The sequence below is a fragment of the Rhipicephalus microplus genome, chromosome 5, assembly GCF_043290135.1.
Source record: "Rhipicephalus microplus isolate Deutch F79 chromosome 5, USDA_Rmic, whole genome shotgun sequence".
Lineage (NCBI taxonomy): Eukaryota > Metazoa > Arthropoda > Arachnida > Ixodida > Ixodidae > Rhipicephalus > Rhipicephalus microplus.
In genome coordinates this window covers 104,805,961-104,823,287 of record NC_134704.1, presented here as the reverse complement: position 1 = coordinate 104,823,287, position 17,327 = coordinate 104,805,961, and positions in this window count along the sequence as shown.

Here is a 17,327-nt window from a genome sequence, read left to right as displayed (position 1 = left end):
TGTTTTTAAAGCATCACCTCATTTAGCTAATAAAGAGATGTTTGTGCGTGTCCTACACCAAACGGGAAAACGTGTGCAGTGACTTATTGTGCTATGTCACAGTCACCCCTCATGAGCCCTTCTCTTTCTGTTTCTTTCCCCCTGTGAGGAGTAGCAGGCTGTAAACTCACTTTCTAGGCCGACCTCTCATCCTCCTTTTTCCCATGAAACACCTGCTTATGCTTCTTCTCTTTTTTTCATTCATAGCAAGGGTCTCACTTTGAAAAACTTGATGCCGACAGGTAGTATACGAGCAATTATTGGTTATCTGCCAGATTTTAGTGAGCTCACGTGCTTCGTGACAGATAAGGAGTGTTCCACTGGTGGCGCTGGCTGACGCTTCCTCGTTTAATGCACATATATACCGGAAAACATCGACGGGGTGGATAGCCGCTGTGGTAGCTCAGATGGGTAGAGCATCGAAGGCGTTATTCAAAGGTCGCAGGTTCAGTCCCTGCTCACCGCAAGTTTTCTTTTAGTCCACAATAATTTGTTCACAATTACATTACAATTACTTCTAATTGCATCCCATATTCTTGCGTTTACATGATTGTTCGTTAGGTCTCATTATTACTGTGTCTAGCAAAGAAAAAACAAAAAGTCCTTTATTAAATGCACCCTTCCTTCCTTTCCTCAACTTCATGCTACTCAAGAATTCCGTTAACTGCTTGAGGAAGCAACCGGTAAAAGAGAGGCAAAGTGGAAGGGTTTGTGATGTTCTGCCAGATTAAAATTTTTGAAATTATCCCTCACTGAAATTATCTGCAAGGAGGACGGAGTATTCACATTACCAAATTTTAGCGTGTCGCTCATTCGCTTGACGTGCGCGCAAGCTGCCCATATTTCAAGGATATATTATATCAATTAGGTTTTGCATGTAATGTTTTCAATAAAAAGACGCTAGACGTAAATTTTATCGCTCAAGAGGCAGACTCGCACATACAAGAGTTATACACTACTAGTCGAAGTTAAGCATTACTACTGCTTTAGGACATAATGAGAACAGTCCCTTCAACCACAAAACAACGGGAAGCGCAGGAGAAAAAAATAAATTTTGTGACAACCAAGCCCTTCTCATTGGTAGATAGGCTGTTAAGGTGATCTTAGTCGAAACAAAATGAACAAAAGCTCAAATGGTCATGCCAGAGCAGAGATGCGAAAAGAACTAGAAGAACTACGACGAATGAAGAGAAACAAAAGGAATTAGCATCGTCTAGTTGACGCTTATCCCACGAGACATAATACTAGCCGACAAGTCAAGGCTGCGAAGAACGCCACTGAAGCAAGAAAAAAACAGCTGGGTGCGTTTAGAAGCGGTCTCGTTCACTGGGTCAACGAATTCGATAAGGACTTTTTCTTGCCTCCATAAGGCCACTGATCGATAGCGAGGCGAAAAGTAATAAATAAAATACTTGGTACTGTTGTCGTGATCTGTTGAACTGTTTGAAGAAATAAAAATGGGTGTACATTGTTAATTGAAAGGAAATGATATGCGAAGCACAAATGAAGAACGCTAAAACGTCAGGACAGCGTTATGAGTCAGACGTAAATAATGCCACAAATGATTTCCATGTCATAGTTATCATTTTTGGACGTGTCATTTACTATGGTTGTCCATTCACGTGACACGACAACAAATTTGGTATTTGCGGAGCTAGCAAAATGGCCATGAACACGCTATGAGCGTAGCATGTAGTCCCGTTTTAGATGACACGCTTGCCATGATCATTATTATTGAACGTTTCATTTGCCTTTGTCCTTTATTCACGTTACGTGATGCCCGATTCGGTATATGGGGAGCTAGCAAAACGGCCGCGCTTGCACTGTGAGAGTAGCATGTAGTCCCTTTTTACATAACACATATATCATGCTCATCATGTTTAGACGTTTAATTTCCTTTCGTCATCTGTTCACGTCACGTGGTATGAAGTTTTGTATAAGCGGAGGTAGCGGAACGGCCGTGAGCGTGCTATGAGCGTGCGTGCAGCATGTTTCACATAACAAGCATGTCATGATTATCATGTTTGAAGTAACATTTATCTTCATCGTTCATTCACGTCACGTAATACTAAATTTCGTATATGTGAAGCTAGTGAAACGGCCGCGAGTGCATTATGAGCTTGGTATGTTGTCATCTTTTTCAAGACACGCATGTCATGATTATCATGTTTGCACCAGTCATCTGCCTTCGTAATTCATAGACGCAACTTAACATCAAAAAATTTGGTATATATCAAACTAGCAAAACGACTGCGAGCGCTCTAAGAGCGTAGCATTCAGTCATGACTAACGTTACGTGCATGTCACGATTTCCACATTAGGGTCTGTCACTTATGTTAGCCATGCAGTCCTGTTTTACCATACCAGTGTTGCAATACGTGATGTGAACGAAACCACCGCCAGAGCAGCGAGACCACGAAATGCAAACCATCACATTCAAGGCGTACATATATTGATTTTTGTGTTATCTCTAGTAAATTTTGGTCGCCATACATTCATGTTATGCCACACCACTTTTGGTTTTGATACCATCATAGACACAGCGAGGAGAGCTAAATGTCGTAGGGGGCTAGATAGTTAGATAGATAGAGAGATAGATAGATAGATAGATAAAGAGATAGATAGATAGATAGATAGATAGATAGATAGATAGATAGATAGATAGATAGATAGATAGATAGATAGATAGATACTGTGAGAAACGAAGAAGGGGACCCGGGACCCGATCTTCTGGATGCGTTGAAGGACAAGGGATCAACCTGAGCGAGCCAGCGCCCGTGGCTCGCGCTCTTGCCCACCGCGCCTTATTTCTCCTTTATCTGCAACACACTCAGGTGGCCTGCAAATTTGAGCACGTTTTGATAAATGTCTGAGTGAGTCTGCACCTAGGAGGTGTTCATCGGTGACGGAAGGGGTTTGCGACAGATACTGAGGCTAAGCGAGGTGGTGGCTTGTCTTGCGGAGGGAGCCGTCCATTTCAACTATAGTATTTAGATGTCTTCGTTGTCACGTTGTTTGATATCCTTAATGTTTCGTCTCGAGAACCGGTGCGCTTGCTTCTCTGCTTAGCGCTGCAGGTTATATGGACACGATGCCGGAACTCACGCTCGTGGCTTTTGTGCTTCTTGCGTTACTTCTTGCCGTATTATGAGTCTGACTTAAGTCTGCACTTGTACATTCGGAAGGCTTCCTGAAAATCGTCGTTATCTTTGGGCTGTTGTTGGCGTTTCATGTCGAGTCTCTGCAGGTGCTGCACGAATACGCTCCACTTGACCACTTCGACTGTCAACTGGTAATGATCGTGTGCTTGGCTAGTGCTTCCGAGCTGAATGAAGAGTCCACAATCCACGATGATTCGTCTTCCCCGCTTGACGAGGACAACAATGACGCTGATGGATCCTGGTTCCTTCACATGGCCATTTAGCCAAGGATGGGAATCTCGTCCACTTTCGAAGGCAACGAAGGTTCGTCCACGTGTGCTGTTTTTGATAGCACATTGTCGGTGTTCAGTATGGCATCTTGGACGACGGTGTGCAACGAGCTTACGTTTACGGGTGCGAGATTCTCAGCCATGGTGGCGTATTTCGTGGCATCATTGCAGGAGTCTCCCGACGACTTGTCCATCACAGTGTGTCCCGCTTCGCGAAAGTCCTCGTTTCCGCCAGTTTCCTGCATGAGGTGCGTAGCGTAGTGCTGGAACAGTCAGGTAGCAAAGTAGCAGTCTGGTGCGACGTCGGGACGAGAGAGGTCATGAGGGTGGTTTACTGTGAAGTCTCTGCTTGCTGCGACGTTGAAGCGAGAGGAGTTGGCAGACCGGATGAAGATGAAGTAGCTGCCTGCTTCTATGTCGAGGCGAGAGGAGTCGTGCGGCCGGTCGCAAGCGAAGTCGCGGCCTGATGCAACGTCGGTACGAGAGGGGTCCTTAAGCTGGACGAAAGAGAAGTTGCGGCCCGAGAAGAGTTGGTGGTGTACTCTGGTGCGTGATCTTGGTGGGCCCAGATGTTGTTGGCACGCTGTGAGCAGTTCGTTAGGTTGGGTATGTTGCACAGACAAGTTAGATGTCATCCCGTGCATCGGTTGCATCGCAGGGTTCTGGCACTGTGGCAATCAATGGCGAAATGATTGCGTTTGCCGCAGTGAACGCATAGCTTCTTTTCGTGAAGCCGCTTCCACATCTCCTCCTGAGATAGACGTTCTGAGAAATCCTGAACAGTCTGTTCGGGAGAAGTGCAGAGGACGCAGGGGTGCAAGTATGGAGATTGAACTTCTGATGCTGAAGACTTAGTGGAGGGCATGGGCGTCTTTCAAAGACCTCAGGCCTGTTGATGATTATTTGTTCCTCAAGACCACTTTCTTCCCGTATTTGCACTTGCACTTTCATGAAGCTCAGGAGTTCTTTCACTTGTGACCGGGCTTTCAGGGATGCTGTAGCATTCTCAGTTAGCGTGGATTCCGTCTGCCGTAGGTGATAAAGGACGCTGACGTCTGGAGGTAACGCCTTCAAAGGACGTGCCGCAACACTGTGCAATATCCTCCTGGAGACACTCCGAGACGTTCTAGCGCGTTCGTGTGGAAGGTTATTTCATCATATAGATTTCCTAGCTTGGTGACGTCGGCGGAACTTCGGAGTGGTGCGACTGACAGCAAACTGTCGAGATGGTCGTTGACTAGCATGTCGCGACGGTCGAAGCGGTCCGACAGGATTTGAATAACGACGTCATAATTTGCCTCGGTCTAGCGAATGCCTCGAAGGACTGACTATGCTGCCCCGGCCAGGTATGCCAATAAGTATTGGAACTTATCGAATTTTGGCATCCAGTCGTTGTTGTGGATGCTTGCTTGGAACTGGTCCCGAAATCTCTGCCAGGTGTGTTGTTCTCTGGAGAAATTAGGGATGTGCAGCTTGGGCAGTGCGCTGCGAGAAAGCGTCGTTGGAGTTGGAAGGTCGGGCGAAATCAAGGTCATGGATGGCTGTGACGTGCATGCGAAATGTTCACTGCGTGGAGTGGCTGTGTTGGCGACGGATGCGGGTGGGGTTCATGGCCGCGGTGCGGTTGCGCAGTGAACCCTGCTTTGAGAGCAAATAACAGCCTATTGCAAAGAACAGCGTTCCCAGCGCGATGCCAGTACGTTTTTGGCACTGGTACACGCTTATATTCACTGGCTCTTTGCTGGGCGCCCTGAGAAAAAGCTGTGTCGCACTGAAAGGGCCACTGGAATGATTGCTGTGGTGCTGGCGCACACTGCGAAGCGCTGGAAGCACTGCAATTTTAACTGGAAAGTGCTGGTGAATACTGGAGCACGCACTGTTTCTTCAAGCGCAGCGTGTGCATTGTTGTACAGTGTGCCGTGGTATGTTTCAGTGTCGTTGAATATAAAACGCTTGATGCGATGGCTTGGAGAGATGCTACTCTAAGAGATACCTAGCATACGTAACTTTTGCGGCGGACGTACGTGTCACGGCAATTTTCATGCACTTTTTTCGCATATTATGCCCCCACGTATACCGGCAATATTCGCATCAGCCGTGTATTGCTATAACGATTCAAAGTTGCACTGATTGTAAGCCGGCAGGGGCAGCCACTCCTAACAGAAACAGGAAACTGTTTTTGCGCCAAGTTGACGAAACTTAATGAGCCCTCTCGATCGCTTCGCAAGGTTTCCCAGCGGAGGCGAGAGAGAAATCTGTCCTTCGATTCCGCCCCACTTCATAAATAGATATGTGTCCATGCTTATCCTTCTACTTCAGGTAGCAGTTAGAAATGTTCCGAACCTCAAATGCAGTATCTTCAATCATCCCAATTCACCGCGTCTTGAGCGGTTTTACCCGTGCCTGGCCCAGCGAGCATTAAGACTGTCTTGCCGGCCACGTTGGTGTATATGTTACCTGCGCTTCTTGCTTCGTGTACACGCAATTTTAAATGGTGAGAATAACTGTAAAGTGTAGCTTAGACATCCACGAACCTAAATCGACTATTTTGTTGTATTGTAATGGTATAACTGCATATATCTGTACACTGGCATGCCCGCCGTATACTGCCAGTGGAGGCCAGGAAAACAGCTGTCGCTCAGCATCGCCGCTTCGTAAATGCATTTCTGGCAATGATTGACCCTCTACTTACTTCACGTACAGTTTAGGTAACAGTTAGGAATGTTGCAAAGCTCAAATGCAGAAACTACAAGCATCGCCATTCAGTTGCTTCGAGAGTGGCCTTGCCCAGTGCCCCGTCCCAGTGAGGCCTATTGTGCCGGCCGCGCCGGTGTACATGCTGGCGGCGATTTTCTAAAGACACAATTCTAGAGTGTAAGAAAGACTGTAAAGTACAGTTTAGACATCCCTGAGCCTAAATCAACCATTTGTCCACGTGTGCGATGCCCACACAAGGAGCGGCAGCGATCGACGTATCGTGCTTTCAGCAACGTAGGCTGTCACCGAAAGCTTTCTTCTGAGTGCAGGAGCCGGTACTTCTCTGACTCGTACGTAAGAACACGCAATCTTGAGTTGTTACTTTGATACGCCTTAGTGAACTTACACACTGGCCTACTTTTTCAGTGGATTGCATTAGTAATTTCTTTGGCGGTTTCATCGTTGCCGGTTACGGCGTAACTGCAAATATGTAATCTGGCACGCCCAAAGTGTACTGCTACATCGTCGCTTGCGCGAAGAAAAAATACTCAATATTCACTCATGTGTGCGGATATCTACCGAACAAGACTTTTTGAATCATCTGTACATGTTGACCAGTAGCAAGTGCAAGAACCGACTATGAAAGGAAAAAAAACTATCGGCAGCAACAGCCTGCAATCTGCGGCTGCTCGTCCAGTCAATTTGAGATTTTTCAGAGTTAAGACATGAATGCTTCAAAAACTTTGCGCTCTTGCAACTATCCACACATCATTCGGTGCCGAGAAACCGTTCGTCACTGTAGAATCAAGACGTAGTTGTTATTGAGAAAGGAATATCGCGTCAATTTTGACTGTGCGACTTGTAAACTTAAAGTTGAACGGCTCGTTTTCCGGATAAATAGTCATTTTACAGCCCACCATGCAAGTTCCGGCGCGGCGCAGTGGGTTGTGTACTCAGTTCAGTTTCTATTTTTTATTTTGTCACTTTTTGTGTGAATGCGCGCTATTTTGTTTGTATATTTTTTTATTTATGGCAAAGAGGCACCCCCATTTCAACCCTGTGAAGCCATTTTGCGCAGAGTACTGGGACGCTGCCACTCCAGCGTCCCAGTACCTGCGCTGGGAAGCGCTGGTACCAGCGCCATACTGGGCTTATAATCAGGCATGGCGCTGGACGCTGGAACCCAGTGGCGCTTCCTTTTGCATTAGGGCACGATCTTCGCATTCGTTGGTGATATTCAAGTCTGCCTCCAGGTTCTCATCATGTAGCGCAGCTTGAATATCCCTGTCAACGGTGTTGAGGTGAGCGTGTTTTGCCACAATGTTGTCAATGACCTCCTGAAGATTGTGAGCCGGGGCGTCGAGTCAGCCAAAAGGAAGTCGAGCGTCGATGTTGACTTGGTGATGACTGTTCGGTAGAAGCTGCGCTGTACACGGAGTTGATTCATTGCCGAAAATCAAGCGCCAGACAACCGGGTGAGTTTTGGCACCAGAACAAAGTGTGAGAAATGAAAAAGGGGACCCGGACCCGAATTTCTGGCTGCATTAAAGGTCAAGTATTCAACTGAGCGAGCTAGCGCCCATGGGTCGTGCTCGTGCCTGCCACCCCTTCTTTTTCCTTTATTTGCAACAGATAGATAGATAGATAGATAGATATCTTTGTTTTGCAAGAAGACTGCCAGGTGGTGCTCATGTTTCACGTGTGATCAGTTCGGACTGGCAGGGTGGATGGACGTGAGCGCTCCCGATCGACTGCGCAGATAAGTGGTTTTGCATGTTTTGAGCTTGCCTTTATAATTAAAAAGCAGCAGTTACAACCTTTGTAGCACTTATTACAATTTACTGCCTTTTCGGGGGTTAGTTACCAGGTAGTTACTAGTTTGTGCATGTGTGTGTGTTCGTTTCTTTGTGTGTTCTTTTGTCACCCCGTGGGGGAAGTGCACGTTCATTTAACACGAAAATTTTTAGGACACCTAAGACCTTCTCTTTTTTGTAGGGCAAGGATACTGTTGTGTAATTATCGAGTGAGAAAAGTCATAAGGACAATTGGTGTCAGAAAGACATGCTTAAAACGCTATAAAGTGTTCAGGATGCAGGGTGGCTTTGAAAATGGACCCAAGTGCAGTAGCGAATGGAGCGGAGGCTAACGCAAAGTGTAACCATTGTGAGGTCGAGGAAAAAAATGGAGAAAATGATGGTTGCCCAGAGTGAACTGCTTATGAGAATCACCGAGCTGAAGACTGCGTTGGCGGCAGAGCAAGAGAAAACGAGGGCAATGGGATAAAGGCTGAAGTCCACCGAGGAAGTGCTAGCCAAGGTAAACAAAGGAGCGGCCGACGGAGAGCACAGTAGGAAACCAGCAACAAGAACGGTGGAGATGAAGGGAAAGCAGGTTCAGCTGGTTGAATTGTAGCAAGGTCCAGCTTCAGCGAAGTAGTGGTGGTACAGGTAGGGGACAAAGCAGCCGGCGTCACAGATGGAAGACCCCCAGGTGCAGATAGCTCCAGCTGAAAAGACACAGCATGTGATAATCGCCGGGGACTCGAATTGAAATCGATGCGCAAAAGCAATCAAATAGAGGGTAAGAGGTGCCAAGAGGGTTGTAGTAGGGACGGTCCCAGGACGCAAGCTGGAAGCAGTCATAAGGCAAGCGAGCGCAAAACTGAAAACTATAGCTTCTAGACAAAACCTCGTGATAATTGCACGAGTTTTAAACGATGTCCTAAATGAAGGTACGACAGGACAAGCGACCACACTGGCGAAAGAGGTCGATGAAATGCGCGCCTTTTCTCTTCAGACACAGGTAGTGATATTCACGATACCGGAACTACCGGTGCGTGACGGCAACCTGCAAAGAGCGGCTGTCAAGGCAAATCAAGAGATATGGAAGATGAGTCGAGAGAAAGACTTGGAGGTTGTGTAAATAAACAGAGTGGTGCATAGGTGGAGTGTTTTTGAACGATACAGAATTCAGTTCGATGGGCGGCTAGCTCGTCAGGTGGGTTGGCGACTTGAAGGACGCACAGTAGTTTTTTTGAGGAGCACGTGGGCCCTTCGGGGTGCAGAATAGCTAGTAATTAGGAAAACAACCAGGGAGACTCTTTGACAGGTGATATTGACAGAGGCAAAGTCGCAGCATTATCTAAGACAGGTAGAGTCCGGGGCAGAAATAGACGTAGCCACGAAGGCCGAGCCAATTCAGACATAGGGTATGTTAACATGCAGGGTGGCAGGAACAGCCTGAAGTGGGAAGAGATAGAAGAACAGCTAAAGGAAGAGAGGCCGATGGTATACGGTTTTGTAGAAACACATCTTAGGGACATGGAACGAGCTTCTAACAATCCGGACTACGCGTGGGAATATTGTAATAGAACAGAAGGCAGCAGAAAGGGGGTGGTACTGGGGCATTCAGTCATAAAAGTACAGACTGGCAAAGGGTCAAGCAGGAGTGCAAGGAACATTTGTGGCTAAAAGGAAAGTGGCAGGGCAAATGACAGGCTTGGTTTGGTGTACTTGTGAACGGAAGCAAAGGCCAGAGAGGAAAACCAGGCAATGGTAGAGTGTATATCAAAGGACATTGAGGAATTAGGAGGAGAGAGCGAGATAATTATATTAGGAGATATGAATGCGCACATAGAAGATATTGATGGATATACTGACCCAACAGGCAAAATGATAATGGATATGTGTGAAAGGCATGATTTGATCATTTGCAACAGTACCGAGAAGTGTGAAGGGCAAATAATATGGGAGGTAGGAAGGCTGCAGTCGACGATAGATTACGCACTGGTGTCACGTAAGAGTTATGATAGGCTCAGGGGAGTGCACATAGATGAATGTGGCTCCAGAGATCTGGGGTAGTGATCACAAACGTACCAAGCTAAGTTTCGGAAGAGCAGTGAAAGCAGGAAGGAGACAAGATGAGCAACTACAGGAAAATTATTATTCTGAAAGGCAAATAGAAATAGCTACAAAACAAATTGAGAAAGTAATCACTGAGGATAATAAAACAGTGTGGACATACATGAATCTAATTAGACTGCTTGAGCTAGAGCTTGCTAAGGCATGTGAAAAGTCATTCCGAAAAAGAAGACACATATCCTGGAGCTGGTGGGATGAGGAAGGCAAGAGAGCTATTGCAAAACGTCAGGAAGCCTCTAGGGAACACAGACATACTAAGGAGCGGCGTGAACCGACAGATGAAGTTAAAAGAAAATGGGAAATCTTTCTAAGCTGTAGAAAGAATGCATCCCTCCTGAATAATGAAAAGATTAGAAGAAAGGGAGATCAGTGTCTGGCAGAAGTATATCAAAAAGATAGATAGGCAGCTGCGAAATTTTCGAACCTTCTAAACTCCTTAAGAAATGAAACGAGCGTAGAGCAGAGGTTTACAAGTACGGCGCAAGGCGCTAGGTTAGAAGGGGACGAAGCTATTTAATATATAAGAACATGGGTGACAGAAAAATTTCAACAAAGAATTACTTTATGCACCACAATAGACAAGGATGAATCAAGTGGCGCTATTTCTTCATTTTCACAATGCGAGTGGGAAAGGGCTGAGAAGAGGGTATCTAGTTGTACATCAACAGGTCCAGATGGCATTCCAAATATGCTGATAAAGACATTAGGTTCGAATTCTAAGCAGGCTTTGAGAGAGGCAGTGAGCAAAATAATAATCGATGGTGAAGTCCCCGATGGAGGGAAACTTAGCAGGCTGAGCATGATCTATAAAAGAAAGGAGGACAAAGCTGACACAAAGAGCTACCGTCCTATAACAATGATGTCAGTGGTCTACAAGCTTTCGGTGCAGATTATAAAGGAAAGACTGCAGGTAAGGATAGAGGATGTGGGGGTGCTGGGGTAACTGCAGAATGTGTTTCAAAAACACAGGAGGTTGGAAGACAATCTGTTCTCACTGACGCAGCGCATCGAAATAGCAGAAAAGGAACACAAGCCAAAGGGTCTAGCATTTTTTATATCAAGGGAGCGTACGATAGCATGGTTCAAGAGGACTTGTGGGGAATACTAGACACGCTAGGTGTGGAAGATGGGGTCATTGAACTTTTAAAGGATAACTATAAAGGTAACAAGGAAGTTATAAAGTGGGAAAAAAGAGGTATCCAAGCCCGCAGAGGTAAAACGGGCGCTTAGGCAGGGCTGTCCTCTGTCACCCTTGTTATTCATGATGTACCTACAAGGATTAGAGGCCAAACTAGAAGGAAGTGGACTGGGCTTCAACCTCTCTTTCGCCCCAACAAGGAAAACTCATTGAACAGGCACTACAAGCATTGATACACGCAGATGATATAGTGCTAATGGCCGAAAACAAGGAAAATTTGCAGAGATTGATGAACATCTGCAGTAATGAGGGAGATAGGTTAGATTTCGGTTTCAGTAAGAAAGAATCAGCATTCATGATTTTTATTTTATAGTGAGCTTAGAAAACAGGAGGTCATGCTAGAGATAACGGATAAATACAAATATCTGGGCTTATGGATATGCAATGGAACGAGTACCTAAGGGAACACGAAGTATACGTGACGTTTAAAGGTAACATGAATGCAGCGGTGATGAAAAACGGGGCACTGTGGAATTACAATAGGCATGGTGTTGTGAGAGGGATATGGAAAGGAGTCATGGTTCCTGGTCTGACGTTCCGCAATGTGGTCTTGTGCATGAGATCAGAAGTTCAAGCAAGATTAGAAAAAACAACGTGAAATAGGTAGGCATGCCTTAGGAACTCACAAGCATACACCAAATCAGGGAGTACAAGGTGATATGAGATGCACATCATTTGAGGGCAGGGAAGCTAGCAGCAAGATAAAAATTGAGAAGCGATTGAGAAAAATGGGGGAGGAGTGTTGGGCTAGGAAGGTATTCAGCTACTGTTAAGGGTCGGAAGGAAGGTCGCTGATGGCATTCCACCACTGCCACCAGGTTTTGCGAATGGAGGTCTACGCGGTCTCTTGTGGTAGCGTGGTGAAACCGGGTGGAGGAAATGAACGCTGACAAGAAGAGGATACAAAAAACAAACAGGTCTATGGCACTATTTCCACATATTTACAGCAAAAAAAGGTTGGGGTTTCCCAAACCACGAGCCTGTTGGTTGAACTTTACATAGTTCAGAGCGACGTCCAGCACTCTTCGGCGTCGTTTTAAGCCCTGTCGGGCTCCTCCTTTTAGAGTGGAACACCAATCACACGCACACAACAGGTGAGGGGGACGAGCATGCACGGTCCACGTGAACGTACAATATTGAGTCGTGATCACTGCACTGCAAGGTGGCATGAGCGTGGCTCTTCCTCGTCGTGTGTGTGCCGCAAGTCGAGAGGTCCCAAGCTCCTGACAGCATACATCAAAGGGTTCGCCAATCTGTTCGCTCAATTAGCGGGGCGATTTGCGCAGCCACCACGGTCTCTTCCAAGGAAGATGCTGTCTTTGTTGTCCTCTCTCTAATGGTTTACGGCGTCGTGATGACACGACGTCTCATCCTCCGGCTAGCAGGGACAATGCCTGACGGGCGTAGGCAGCCGGCTGGTCGGCTACTTGATTGGGCAGTAAAAGAGCGCCGCTTCCCCGTCAGCTCTGGCGCGGGTCACAACAGCTTCCCCATCGCCAGATGAGTCGCTGAGGTCATCAGGCACCGCTGCTGCTCGAAGGGACGACGAAAGGGTCCGCATTTGAAAGTCAGGAACTCACCTTTGCTTGCCGCATGGTCAGGGTAATTGCCGAAATCTTAGACAGCGTCTGGCAGACTGGGCGCTGAAGGGGCTTAGAGCCTCCCCAGTAAACCAGCTTATGCACAATGGCGTCTGCCCAGACGAATCACCGGGCCAAACGTAACACTACTTGTACATGAAGAATGTCGATACAAAATGGAGGAAGCGAACCAGAAAATTGACTGGTAAATACTTAGAAAACAGCAGGGGCCACACGAAAAAGAAATATCGGTTAAGAAGAAGATGAAAGAAGCTGAGACTGGTATGTAGAGAATCGGCATGTATAAGAAGTCCGCATTAGAGATGTATCGAACTTTTAAGCAGGAAATCGTCAAGAAAAGGATCTATGATAATACTCAGGGTAGTTCTCTACTGTTTGAGGCCAGGACGGGAGTATTGCGAAACAAGACATGTCGAGCTAAATACGAAGGGGTAGAAACGGCATGTAGTGCGTGTGCAGAAGAAGATGAAACTGCCGAACACTTGATAATGTTCTGTAAAGGGCTTCACCCTACAGTTCAGGATGATGGCGCAGTGTTTTTCAAAGCACTGGGGTTTAGGGTCACCGAGGACAAAATAGACTTTAAGTGGGTAGAGTTAACTAGAAGGAGGTTATCTGATTGGTGGCTAAGGTCTAGGCACAAGTGAAAATTAAACCCTTCACAGCAAAGTACGAGTCCTTAAGCTCACTATTTAAAAGCAAAAAGTCTAGTTTTTGTTTTACCAAGCATTACGGCTTGGGGGCGTTTGCCACCGCCCGATCTAAAGGGTACAGCCAAATCAATCCATCCATACATCCATGACGTGACTTGATGCGCTCGTTCACCTCCGCTGCACGCTCGAGGCACTCTAACGCAGCGCCTCCAAAATACCATTCACCGAATTTCTTGTGCAGAACATCAAATAATTGTTCACTCTCTCTACACGCAAGACTAGCGTCTTTCAAAGACATTTGCAAATTATATGGAAATCGGGCCAAGTTTTTTTGGTTCCATGCCGCTGAACTCCTAATGCGCTTTGAACTTAATTTTTTTGGCCTACTGAGTGCACGTTAAGCTGCCTCGGCGGCTAGCTCCTGGGAACTTGTAAACAGAATACGTAGCGGCGTACTTTAATCCTACTTATCAGGATTGATATGACCACAAAACTTGCAAATTGTGTATATATGACAAATGGATGACATCTCAAAATGTTCACAAATCTAATACCTCTGGCCACAACAGAAGTCGTTGCACCTGGAATGCATAAACAATAAACGAAATTATGGCTTTATCGGAGCACTGAGATGCCGCAAAAGATGAAGCTCTGTGGGGACTTGAATAGGCAAAAAATACGTGTGCAGGTGCACTTCTATGCACACATTATTCTGATAGGGCAATAGAAGTATAAGAACATGTATTTGCAACAACAGCATGCAGGACAAAAGTATCTCAGATACTTGCTGGCTACTCAGTGCTAGACTACTCGGTAGTGGACTCAGTATAAAGTAGTTGAAGCTTTCAACAGTGCACAAAGCTTCACTCGCATAAAATGTGATGCATGTTTGCTTCACTCGAAGAAAAATGTACTCAGAATAGAACAGAATATCAGTTAAGTTTCGGGTATGTTGCAATGGCAGTCTGGGGATCGGCTATCACGAAAATCCAACGTAAACTTTAGCTGCAAAATTTTCTGCAGCAGGCTTTCGCCAATAAGTGCTGCGGACTGTGCCGCATAATTCCACTCCATTGATATAGCTTCGATAGTTGTGAACTTCGTTACTTGTTATTCAATTGGTTATTTATTTATAAAGTCATTTAATTATCTTTTTGTTTGTTAGTTTATTAGTAACTTTTATTACATTTTTATTAGTAACATTTATTAACTTTTATTAACAGTTGCAACTGCACATTTCAATGTGCAGTTGCAAACGCCAACGGTGAAAATTAGCTAAACAAATAGTTTTTTTGCATAGTGATAATTGTGGTCCTCGTTCTCCAATATCATTCGTACCATAAAAACTCCGTGCTGGAAAAGGGAGCTATTGTACACGAATAAAAACAAGAAACCATATACTAGAACTCACTGGACGATGCAGCGCCGGGTCCGAATTCGCAAGGCAGAGTTGATGATCTCAAAAAGTGCATCGGGGTGGTACTCAGAACATTAGGTCGTAATGTAATGGAGCTGGCCGCTCAGCGGAAGATTTACCGCAGTGGCAGGCCGCTAGCGGATGTGCTAATGCAAAGGCCGCATAAGATAGAAAAAGAAACTGCGATAGAAAGAAAACTAATGTTTCTAAGTAGGGGGCGTCTGGAATGAGGCGGATATGGCAGAGCACACCAGCAAGGGATGAGTAGTGTTTTGAAAGTTGAGCTGCCGAGTGTCTAATATTTTTCGCGAGATTGCTAATGATGGCAATACATGCTGCGAACGACAGAGTTACAGTACAAGGTTCTCATTTCGTAAATAGCAAACACACGGTACGTTTCATAAAATGTGGTTTGGGTGCTGTGGTCCGCCCTTCTCACCTTTCGTCACATTGTTTCACTGTGTTATGATTTAGGACTTATTTCGTCCTTACCATTATAATCATACCAATGGTAATAATAGATATAAATCAATTGTACGATGAAATGAATGTTTTTGTACACATGTGGGTTAATTTGGTTGGCCTAATTTTAAAGCTAGTGCACCGCATCTAGAATTAGTACATTTATACGCAGTGTAACATTGGAGGACAACTCTGAACGTTGGTTTTTATTTGTCAAGGAGATGCTTGAAGGTGTAACACAAATGAACGTACATATTGTGTGTTAGTATTTGATGTACTCGACACTTACACAAATATCAGATTAGTCTGAGGCATAAACGTTCTTTGCATTTTATGTTGTAATTCTTATATACAAGTTTATTATTGAACATGCTGCTACAATCTTGTCAAGAAATTAGTCAGTCGGTATTGCACTGTTTCCACGTTCCGAAACTTCACTGGAAGCTGGCCATAAAGGGCATCACCACTATCGCCTTCAGAGTGGTATTGCTGGGAGAAATTTATGAGGTTTCAACCTTCTATCCCTATGACTCACACTATAGCATATAGGTAGTAAATTTAACTCTATAACGTTCCTCTATCTTTTCTTCTTTACCAGAAAAAATCTCAAGTGAACGCTTACTTGAGAACCTTATAAAATGAACATTCTTCGCACTTGCGGCATATTTATTTATTTATTTATTTACAATACTGCCAGTCTCTTACGAGACCAAAACAGGAGGGCATGAGTTACAGAATACAATGAATGATAAGTACTTTCTTAAAGGCGGCATACAGAACTGTAGTTATTTTAAAATTGGTAGTAATAATCCTAGTTACATTGAAACATTAGACATAGGTATTTATGCACTCCAAATATTCACACTTCGGAAGCAGCGAACTGAATATTTGCTGCATAAAAAGAATCAATACAGTTTTATACAGAGAAGGCATTGTGTACACTTATACATCCAAATAAATACTACTGGAAAACAATAATGGAGGTCATGGTTGAAGAAAGCCTTTGTCTCAAAGTATAGTCTCAATTTTTGAAGTGAATTCTGCCAGTGATGGTGCGTTAGTAATGGAGGGATCTAACCTATTCCATTCGCTGATTGACAGGGGAAAAAAGGATTGCTTGAAACAGTCGTTGTTGGAAGCGTATTCTTTGATAGTGTATGCATGTTTATGTCGTAGTGTTCGTGATTCTGCCAAAGATATGTACCTGGATGCATCGATCCGGCTGTGGTTATGCAGAATGTGGTATAGAAATTTAAAACGCGCGATGTTTACTCTTGTTGCAAGCGTGGGTAGACCGGAGGTTTCTAAAAGGTTTGTGGGCGAGTCGGTGCGTTTGTACTCATTATGTATAAATTTATTGGCCTTCCTTTGAACCCGTTCAACTTTTGTTATATTAGTAACACCTTGCGGGAACCACACAGTGTTAGCGTACTCCAAGATTGGTCGCACGAATGTAGTGTAAGTTAGGAGCCTAGTATCTGTCGGCGCGAAGGGTAAACCCCTTCGTAGGAAAAACAGTTTACGCAAAGCCGATGCTGTAACATTGTTAATGTGCGCATCCCATCTTAATTCAGAAGTCAAGGTGACACCAAGATACTTCTGCTGCGTAACTCTTTGTAAAGGTACGCCGTTAATTGTATAGGTAAAGCCGGAGGGTTCTTTTTTCCTGGTTACCGTCATGCAAACTGTTTTTGTTAGGTTAATTAACATTTGCCACTGCTCATACCAGTGAGCAATCTTACTCAATGAATTATTTAAAGATAAATGTTCATCCGAACAGTTAATTGCTCTATAAATAATGCAGTCGTCTGCGAAAAGTTTAATTTTGCAGTCTATGTTATCAGTGATGTCATTTATGTAAATTAGAAATAATAATGGCCCTAGGACGGAGCCTTTGGGAACACCTGACT